The sequence below is a fragment of the Geospiza fortis genome, unplaced genomic scaffold, assembly GCF_000277835.1.
Source record: "Geospiza fortis unplaced genomic scaffold, GeoFor_1.0 scaffold85, whole genome shotgun sequence".
NCBI lineage: Eukaryota > Metazoa > Chordata > Aves > Passeriformes > Thraupidae > Geospiza > Geospiza fortis.
In genome coordinates, this window is record NW_005054358.1 from 1595452 (window position 1) to 1605852 (window position 10401).

Below are 10401 nucleotides of genomic sequence, written 5' to 3' on the forward strand. Positions count from 1 at the left end.
TAATTAAGCCTAATGCACTCAGGGGTTATGGACAGGAATGAGCTTCCCATCAGGAAGCAGCTGGGCCCCCAGCCCTGGAGAAGCCAGGGTTTATCCCTAAGGAGTGACATTTGTGTCCATTGTGCCCTCCAGACAGAACTGTGCTGAGCCCAGGATGGCACAGAGCCCCTGGCACCAGGCAGGAGTCACTACTGGTGAGCTACAAGTGCTGGCAGTGCTGCTGGAAATCCTGTTTGTTGGGGATTTGTCCCTGGCAGTGGCTGAGGGAGGGAGGCTCCGAGCGCCGCTGTCCTGGCGGGGCTGAGCACAGCTCCCAGTGCAGGAACGCGGGCAGGGGATAGTTTGGGATCAGCAAGAACACCAAATGTGCATCAATTTTAAATGTACCATAAATGACACATTTTTTCCTTGGATGAGGCACATTGGATGTGATGCACAGAGCCAGGGGAATGTGTTGAGTAAGGCTGGTGCAGCTCAAGCAGCCCTGACCTGGGTGAGCTCCGAGCTGTGCCCGTGCTTGAGCATGTTGCTGATGCCTGGGTCCCTCTGGGGGTCACAGGTGACCCCAAATGCCCTGTTTGCCCTTGGCATTGCCTGCCAGGGTGCTCTGCTGGGCCCAGGGAGGCCCAGTGAGGTGCTCTGTGGCACTGGCTGTGCCTGTGGCTGTGTTCACATCCAGTGCAAGGTTTTGCACATGAGCGTCCAGCCCTGCGTGGGCTGAGCTACCAAACCCTCCTTGCAGCAACTGATGGCTGCCCCAAGGCACAGGCTCTCAGGAGAAGGCTTCAGCTGATCACTGCCACTGCCAGAAGAGCTGTTTCTGCCTTTGGAATGAAAGTTTGCCCAGCCTGTGTGGGGTGCTGGCCCTTGCATGGTTGGAGGAATCAGGGAAGGACGTGTGTCAGCTCTGTTGTCCTTGGCATCATTGTCCCCTGTCCTGTCTAGGTGCTTTCCCCTCTCCCACTGCTGTGGGTCTGCTCCCCCTGTGTGTGACCAGGTTGTTGCTGCTGCTCCTCTCCCCAGTTTGGTGCTGGAGTAGCTGAAAGTGGTGGGTGGGTGACTTCTCTGCCTCTCTCTTCTCTTCTCACCCTGAAACTAGTGCCCCATGGCTCATCTCCAGCACTGTCACCTCGTGGCTGTAAAATCCACCCCCTTCACTTGCATCCTTGCTGGAAATAGAAAGCTTTTAACACAGCAAAGTTCAGAAAAGCTTCTAGAGCTGGGCTGGCAAAGCGATGGACCCCTGGGATTTTGGGGGTAATGAGGCAGGAAAGAGCTGGCGAGGAGGAGCTGTGCCAGCCTCGTGGGTCGGTGCCTGGGCTGCAGCCACGGGTGCTGACACGAGTGCACAGCCCAGGCAGGCACAGCCACCCCCGAGACTCCTGCTGGGACACGTTCCTGGGGCTGGAGAGACTTAGGTCCTGAAAGCAGAGGGGAGAGCTGAGCTTTGCAGGGGTTGCTGTGACCGTGTTCACAGGGGTCATAGGGTGAGGGAAGAGATGAGGATCTGACTCCACGGTTCAGAAGGCTGATTTATGATTTTGTGATATATATTATAGTAAAACTATACTAAAAGAATAGAAGAAAGGATTTCATCAGGAAGCTAGCTAAGAACAGAAAAAGAAAGAATGATAACAAAAGCTTCTGTCTCAGACAGAGTCCGAGCCAGCTGACTGTGATTGGCCATTAATTAAAAACAACTCTATGAGACCAATCACAGATGCATTCTGTTGCATTCCACAGCAGCAGATAACCATTGTTTACATTTTGTTCCTGAGGCCTCGCAGCTTCTCAGGAGAAAAAAAATCCTAAGGAAAGGATTTTTCATAAAATGTGTCTGTGACAGGTTGTTGGGGTGGGTGTGTCTCTTTCTGGAGCTCTTCTGCAAGCAGGGAACCTTGTCATGAGCTCCAGGTGTCAGGAAAGAGGTTTCCCACAAGGGAAGGTCAGGACAGATCCATCAGCTGCCCAGTGACACTGGGAATGAGCCTGGTTCCTGATGGAGCTGTGGGCAGGGAGGACACCAGAGCCTGGGCATGAACCACACATCCCATCAGCTCCACTCCACATCCCTGGAAGTGTCCAAGGCCGGGCTGGAGGGGGCTTGAGGCAACCTGGTCTAATAGGAGATGTCCCTGCCCAGGACAATGAGATGCTTTAAGGTACCTCTCAACCCAGTCTGTGATTTTATGATCACCAGAGTCAATCTGGGGGCTCCATAAGGCCCAGCTGGCCCCACTGGAAAGCTGAGCTGTTGTGGATAACTCCCTTGGGCACCCAAACCCAGGCTGTGCCCCTGCCAATCTGGAGCTGCTGATTTTATCTGATGCAAGGGAAATGTGGAAATGCAGAGCCCAGCCAAAAGGCTGTTGGGTCCCTGCAGAGCAGCACCCACCTGGGAGCCCTCACGTGTCCCTGCTGCAGACAGCCCTGGCTCCCAGGGGAGCCTCCTCCTCCTCCCCAAAATCTGCCCGGGGTTCTGTGCAGACCCTGGGGAGCCAAGCACCACGTGCTGTTCCTGGGCCAGCTGCATCTTCCCAGCACGTGGGGATGCAGTGGGGTGAGAGCTCTGCCTCCCAAAGTAGGTCACGCCGTGAACTCGAGCGGGGTCGTGGGCAGAGCTAAAAACACCGGTGGGGCTGTCCCTGCCCGGGGCTGTCCCGGGCCATCCCTGCCCGGACCATCCCTGCCCGGGGCTGTGCAGGGCCGGGCCGGGCTGGGCTGGGGTCACCGGGGACAGCGGGGCTGCTGGGCCAGGCTGGCTGAGGAGCTGGAGGGAAAAGCCCCTCTGGGGCTGCAGGTGCAGGATCCACGGGAGAAAATGTCTCTCTGCTGATGGAGTATAAATCATTGAGTTAGGAAAATGAATCCACAAACATCAGAGGTTTACGTCCAAAAAGGAGACAGAGGAGTCCTTTTACTTGATTTGAATAAAGGGAGAGGCCATGGGGCATTCCCCTGGGTCTCTCACATTTTTAAAGGACCCAGCCTCCTTTTTATCCCAATTTCCCAGCCGTGTTTCCTTCTCTCTTTCCCCATTGGCTGAGGTACTTGAGAGGTTCAGACTTCCCAAAACACCTGATACCAGAGATTTCCCTCTAAGGTATAACCCTCCCTTTTAATTTTTAATTCTCATGGAATCTAGCGGTTTTTCTTCCCCATTGTTTCTTTTATCTTTCAATGTCTAATTTAATTTGTCAGCAAACCTAAAGTTTATTTGTAAAAGCAAATATATTTTTCCATTCATCAATCAGTGGAATCCTTCCCATTGTTTCTTTTCTTCAGTGCTGGTTTTATCTACCAGCAGCCCCACAGCTTGTTTGGAAAGACAAATCTGCTATTCCTCTCAATTGCAAGTACCTGGCAGGAGGGCCCCTGCTCCTTGCACAGACCCCTCTGCCAGCCTGGGATGTCTCATTTCAGCCTCCTCATCTGCCCCTCAGCTTCCCTTCATTCCATGTTGACAATTACTGGCAGAAAATGATGTTGGGGAGAGGAATGGAACCCCAGCCTGATGCAAGAGCTCAGCAAAGCAATTCTTTTTCTCTTGGGAAAGTGAGTGTTTCTCTTTTAGTGTCGTGGCTTGTGGAGGGCACTGAGAGGATGAGGACAAGTGCTGCTGCAGGACGTGCATGGAAGGGTCCCTGTGCTGCTGGAAGGTGGAGGTGTCAGTAGGTTTGAGCTGGAGCCTGTCCCCATGGCTTGCACTCCATGGGGTGTTTGCAGCTCAGGGGCTTTGTCCATGTTCTCTCTGGGCTCTTGCCTGACTCCTTTGCCACTTCAGCTGTCCCCTGGAGACACCTCTGGTGTCCTCTGCCCACCATTCCTTGCACTGCAGGACTGTCCTGCTTTCCCCATCCTCTGCTCCAGTCTCTGCACCTGGGGCCAGCGCTGTGGTTGCTGGAGTGATGCAAAACCAGCTGCTCTGAGTTCCTTTCCCCTGATGATGTCGAGATTTTTTTGTATCCCATCTTTTTTTGATGAAACCTTTCCTCCCACCCTTTTTTTGGATGAAATGTTTCCTCCCAACTCTTTTGGATGAAACCTTTCCTCCATTCCTGTTTGAAAGCTGGCCTATTTTAACACTGCCAAGTGAAAATGGGTTGTGCACAGAAAAGATCCCAGTTGCTCTGTAGAACTTCTCTGTCATAATTATTCACTGCCAGTCCTTCTGCTCCCAGCAGCTGTATAATTTATCAGCTGTGTTTTGTGCTCATTTCTCAATCAATGATGAAAACATTGATTAGTGTCAGGCTGGGACTGACTCCCGCAGAATCCCTCTAAATCATCTCTGTTCACTGACGAGTCCTTGTTTTGGAGCTGGATTTGCAGCTCTCCATCCATTTAATGTGGGCTTTATTGGGATTGTATAGCGCTAAATTTGTAATTAGGGTGTCATAGGATATTAACTCAAACACGTTGCCAAAAGCTAAGCAAATAATGGCTACATGGTAACCTTTATCTACAAACTTGTAATTTTCTCAAAGGATGAACTGAGGCTCATTTGACAAGACACTTTCCATTGCGCCATGCTGAGGGGTGTATTTTTAATCCCTGAATTCTTTATTAATTGAATCCTCTGCGTCCTCTCCATTTTTCAATCTGCATGAATCTCGTGCTGGCCCGAGCAGCTGTTAACCAGGGCAGCCGAGCACCCCATGAGCATCCTGCCAAACCTGGCAGCTCCCAGGCTGCCACACCCTCAGCAGCAGGAGGAGGCAGCTCAGCTCAGCTCGGCTGTTCAGAAACCCCACAGATGGCACCCAACATGCTCTGGGTTGTATTAGACCACAGACAATTTCATCACCCTCATGTCTGACATTCCCATCCTTTCCAACCGCAGAAGGGACCCACTGAGGGCCTTGTCACGAGCAAACCTCCTCATCTAGGAATGCTGGGGCCTCTCCTTGCTTGGAGATCTTCAAAATTCACCTGGGCAACCCCTGAGCAAGGCAGTGTCACTTGGACATCAGTCCTGCTCCAAGCAGGATGTCAGACTGGAGACACCTGAGGTTGCTCCTGACCAAAATCCTTTTATGCTTTTCTAAGTCTATCTAATGAATCTATAACATCATTAATGTTTCTTTTGTTTCTAATTTTATTAGTAAACAACTCTTTACTGGCTGTGGCTTTGTCAGACATGGATTTTCCTCTGTCCATTTACCCTCTTCTATCAATGGCTCTGCTCCATAGCTTGATATGGTTGCTGCATATTGATCAGTATCTATTCCTTTCTTCGTCATCATATTTAGTGTCATTTTTCTTCCAATGGCTGTTTTCAGGATTACCAATTTACAGGATGGGCTTTCAGCCAAACTTGCATTTTCTGACTCTGCAATATCAACTCTTCTGCCCTGTCACAAGCTCGACTCAAAGAACTGCTGCTTTCCCACACTGCAGAAAGTTTTTTCTCAGAATTGCCACCATCTCCATGAGGTTTGTGAAGCTGCTGGTTCCATAGGTGATGGAGAGCCCAGCAAGCCCTATGAGGCCATGGAGGGTTAGGTGACTCTGTGGCATGTCCCAGGCAGGAGCAGAGAGCTGAGCCCGTCCAGTCTGACCCAGTGCCCAAGGGAGGCTCTGCTCCACCTGGTCACACCTGCACCACTCTCCCTGGAAGTCTGTTCCACTGCTTCACAATCCTTACACAGTTTTTCTTCAGGTGGAACCTAAATTTCCCCACCACAGTACAACCCTGCTGCTCCTTGCCCTGCCCTGCCTAAAGTCTTGTACACAACCAGAGTGTGTTGCTTCAGTTTCCTGGGCTGCATCAGTCCCTTTTCCAGCCTTTGCACTCTTGCACCATCTGACCCCTCCAAATCTCCCCTGAAGCTCACAGGCTGGGGTTGTCCCGGCCCTGCCCAGCCCACACAGGGCTCTGTCACTGTTATTTCTCACGCCATGACATTCTCCTGTTCTGCACAATCACAGCATTTCTGACTCTGGTTCCACTGAAGATTTGCAGCAGCATCCAGGTCCTTTCCTGCAGAATGGGTGATGGATTGAGCTGCTGCCCATCCCAAGCTCTCTGCCAAATCCCACTCAGCGCTGCTTTGAATCACTACAAACCTTTCAGGGCTGCTCTTCCTCCTCTCCACAGGACGGCTTGAAACTGGGGCAGAAGCAGGGACAGCAGAACCTGAATGCACGCTGTGGCCACTCCTCTTCTGTGCCTTGAGCTATTTTGTAGCAATTGTGGAATTTGTTCTCTTTGCCAACAGGGTCTAAGCTAGAGGCTCTTTGCTGCCTGTGCCTTTGTGTGATGCTCCAGCTGAAGCAGATGGCACCTATTTTGTTACACCCTCACCATGGCCAGGAGCTGCTGCTGGCCCTGAATGTGTGTGCATCCCTCCTCATCCTCCAGCTGAGCTTTCTGACTCATCCTCCCCAAATGTTTCTCCCTGCTCTCTCCCTGCTCCTTGCTCTGGACGGGATCAGTCCCCACGTGCCCTTGTTCAGCCTCATGGCAGGCAGAAGCACCATGACAGAAGGAGCTGCTCCTGCCATGCCCTGGGCTCCTGGAGAGTGGGAGCTGCATTGCCAGCTCCTTGGGTGTGCCCTCAGAAGCTCTTCCAGCTTCCCTCAGGTGTGTCACCCACACCCCTTGGTGGCTGACCCCACAACTGCTTGGTGTCACCTGCTGGAAGCACCCTGCATCCAAAGTCTGGTCATCTTGGTTGTCTCAATCCATCTGTGTCACTGATGAAGATATCTGGCAGCACTGGCCCCATGCAGATCCCTGAGGGGCACCACTTGTCCCTGATCTCCATGTGGACATTGAGCCATTGGTGGTCACATCCACTCTCTGGATGTGACCGTCCAACCAATTCCTCATGCGCTGAGCAGTCCAGCCAGTCCACATCTCTCCAGCTAAGACAGAAGGATATTGTGGGGGACTGTCTCAAAGGTCTTACACAAGCCCAGACAGATACCATTTTCTGTAGTCCCCTTGTGCACTGCTACAGGTGATCTGAGCCCTTCTACCTGCAGATGTTTCATTTCAGGGGTTTCATTTCTGCACTTTTAGATACAGCAAGGGTTGGACATGGTGCAGGGTAGGGTTGGAGCAGAGTTTTGGGAGTGAGGTGCTTCCAGGGACACAATCATACAAATTTTCCCATAATCATAACATTTTTTCTTCCATCTTACATATGACACAGTCACTTCAAACTTCAGCTCTTGTTGTGCTGCGTGGTGCCAATGTCAGGACAAAGTCAGGCTGATATTTTGCCAAACAATGAAATACTGAGATGTGGATGGAGCAAAAACTGAGTAATCACTGAATCATTGAGCAATCAATTACCACTGATCTGTTCCTGGAGCTGCTTCTGGAATCCCGACCTTGAGGAACTTCCATTATAAGGGCCAACTCCTGCACCTCCACACTGCTGAGCAGTCCCTGGGATCCCTGGGAGTAAAACGTGTCTCTGGCAGGTAGAAAATTAGTTTCTCTTCACCAGGAGGGTGGTCAAGTGGGGACAGGTCACCCTGGGAGGGATCAACATCCAGCAAGTGCCTCAGTGTGGCCTAAAGAAGTTATTGTGCCAGATTTCCGGCAAAGACCTCCAGAGAGCCTCCACACCAGGGCTTCCAAAATTCTGTGGAGGAGTTAAGGAGTCTTTTCCCTATATGGGACATCCATATTGTTGTTTCCTTTGTTTCCTTTGCAATTGGATTTATTATTTATTGTACTTTATTCTGAGGGATTGGTTTATGTCAATTTGATGTGGCCAATAGGAACCAAATGACATTACCACCCTGCTCAAATCCTCCTTCCTGCTACAGCTGATGCTCCTGCTTTTGTTTCTCTCCACTTGCTGGATCATTTTAAGGGAAAAAGAGGTATCTAATGTTATGCTGCTCTTGAAATGCTCACTCTCCTGTAAGCTCTCCTCACCCAGAAACATGGTCTCACTCAGAGTCTTCCCCTCCTGGGCAGAGGGAGTTCCCTCACAGGGATTTAGGATCATGTTTTTGAAAAGGTCCCACCCAAGGTATGGACATTGACCACAGCAATCACCCATGCTGAGGCTGTGTCTTTTCTTTGGTTGATTGGGGTGTGCTCACCCCTGGAAGGATTTAAAAGCTGTGTAGATGTGGCACCTGGGGAGATGGCACCTGGGTTTGGTGGTGGCCTTGGCAGTGCTGGGGCAATGGTTGGACTTCATGATCTGAGAGGCCTTTTCCAACCTCAGTGATTCTATGATGCTGATACTTCATGTTTCAAGCCCTCAGTCCTGACAAGGCTTCCATTTGAGATATAAATCTAATAAATAACTGGCATGGCTGAGTGCTGAGACATCCTTGGGGCTTGCCTGTGACCTGGTGTCACCTGGCTGTTGTCAGGCCAGTGAGACCCAGATGGAGCAGTCCTGTCAGGAAGGCAGCTCAAGATTTCAGCCAGCAGAGTAATAACTAATTGAATGTATTTCAATCATGAGATCCACAGAAGGAGAGCAAACTCCACAGAGTAGAAGGAAATTGCATCTTAGAGTAATCTGAATGTGGGTAGATAATTAGGCCTATATTTCATGGGAACATTTGCTGGGCAACATAATGAAAAGGCCAGCAACATAATTTTCTTTAAGTAGTGTGATGCCTCCCACTGGGGTGGTGCCGTGCCAGCGCGGGTGCTGCAGTGCAGGAGCAGGGAGAGGCAGAGCCTGAAGCTGTGGCACAGTGGTGCCAGGCTGGAGCCTGCCTCCCCCTCTCTAATGCCTGCTCAGATAAAGCTGCTGAGGCTCCTGCCCTGCAAAGCTGTGGCAACCCCACAGCCTCATCACTTTTCCACCTTTCCAAACAACACACCAAGTCTGCTCAGGCTGTGCTTGCAGAGCCAGGCAGAGCCAGTGCTGCCCTGGGAGTCTCCCAGTGGAAAGCCAGGCTGCTGCTACTGACCGAGTTTGGAACTGCTCATGCCCTGAGTCCTTGCTGAGCCAGCCCGCGAGGTCAGTGGAGGTGAGGAAGCAGCTCCGGGTTGGGATTTGAGGAACACACGGGTGTGTGTGCCTGGGAAAGGCCCTGGTGCCCAGCAGCAGTGCACTGTGCCCCCGCCCCAGCCAGACAGGCTGCTGCTCTCACCCCAGGACAGTGCACCCGCCCTCAAATCCCCCCAGACTACCACTGTGCGTGGGAAGTAAGCCCCCAAGACCTTTTTCAAGGTTTTTTTAACCAATTTGGGATAAAAATCTCTGCTTTTCCCTATCCTCCTCCCACAGCTGAGCACAGAGCCTCCCTTCCAAATCTCCAGTTTGGGAGGGCTGCTCTGGCTTGCTCTGCCAGGACCTTGCTGCCTTGTGCAGGAGCAGACAGAAAATGTTAAACAGTATCTGACCTCTTCTTAATGCTGGCAAAATGAGAGAACTTGGGAAAATGCAGTTGCTGAGGAAGAAAGAGAGGGTTTAATGTTTGAGCACAGCTCACCCTGTGCTCAGGGTCTCAGTGGGCCGCGTTCCCCTCCCAGCTGGGACATGTCACATACGGAAGGCAGGGCTGAAAGGCTGTACCCAGCCCTGGCAATTACTGATTAGGTGTTTTACTAAAAATAGCTGGGGGTGAGCTGGCCAGCATGGGGTTTGAGTGCCCTGCATCCCAGCTGGTTCAGAACTGTTCACCCAGGGACTGGGACTACCTCTAGGGCTGGCTTTGAACAAGCTTTGCTGATGCCAAATGCTTGGCCATGTAAGAACAGCTCTATGCAAATGAATCCACTCAAAGGAAAACCGTAATTCTTGACAAACTCCAACTTGTTAGCTATTGATTTTGCTTCAGTGATATATGGCCTCATTTTAATTATACCAGTGTTGGGAAAGTTATTTTCTTACAGCTCCTCATTCGAGTGAAGTTCAGACTTGATGAATTTAACAGCAACATCTTGAAGGGACTAAAGCAGCCAAGCAGGAAGGTGGAGAGATGATATTTGAGTGACCTTCTGGCACCCAGGAGACCTTCCCAGGCACTTGGCCATAACCACCCTCCTCAAACTCTTTTCCAGCGCTGTGTGAATAAACCCCAGCAGCCTCTCCAGCTGCCTCAGTGTTGTAGGTTTATCACCAGCTCTCAGGGCTGCTGTGTCTTGTCAAAAGAGCTTAACTGGAGCGGAGTGTTTAAGGACAGTGGGCACATCAGTTTGTCTTCTCTTTTCAGTCTTGTGCTTTGCCCCTTCAGTAGGAACACACTCAGGCCAGTTTTTTTGTGCAGAGAAATGGGAGCAGAGGCAGGGGGCTACAAAACATCTCTGCTCTGTCCTGTCTGTGCCAGTTCTGTGGTCTGAGCACATCACGTTCCTGGGGAAGCACCTGCAGCTCGGTTTAAGCTGTGGTGCTGTGAGCCCTGGGAAGTGTCTGTGGGGAGGGGTCCCACCCCTCCCTTGGCACTGCTGACCCTGGCACTCTGCCCTTC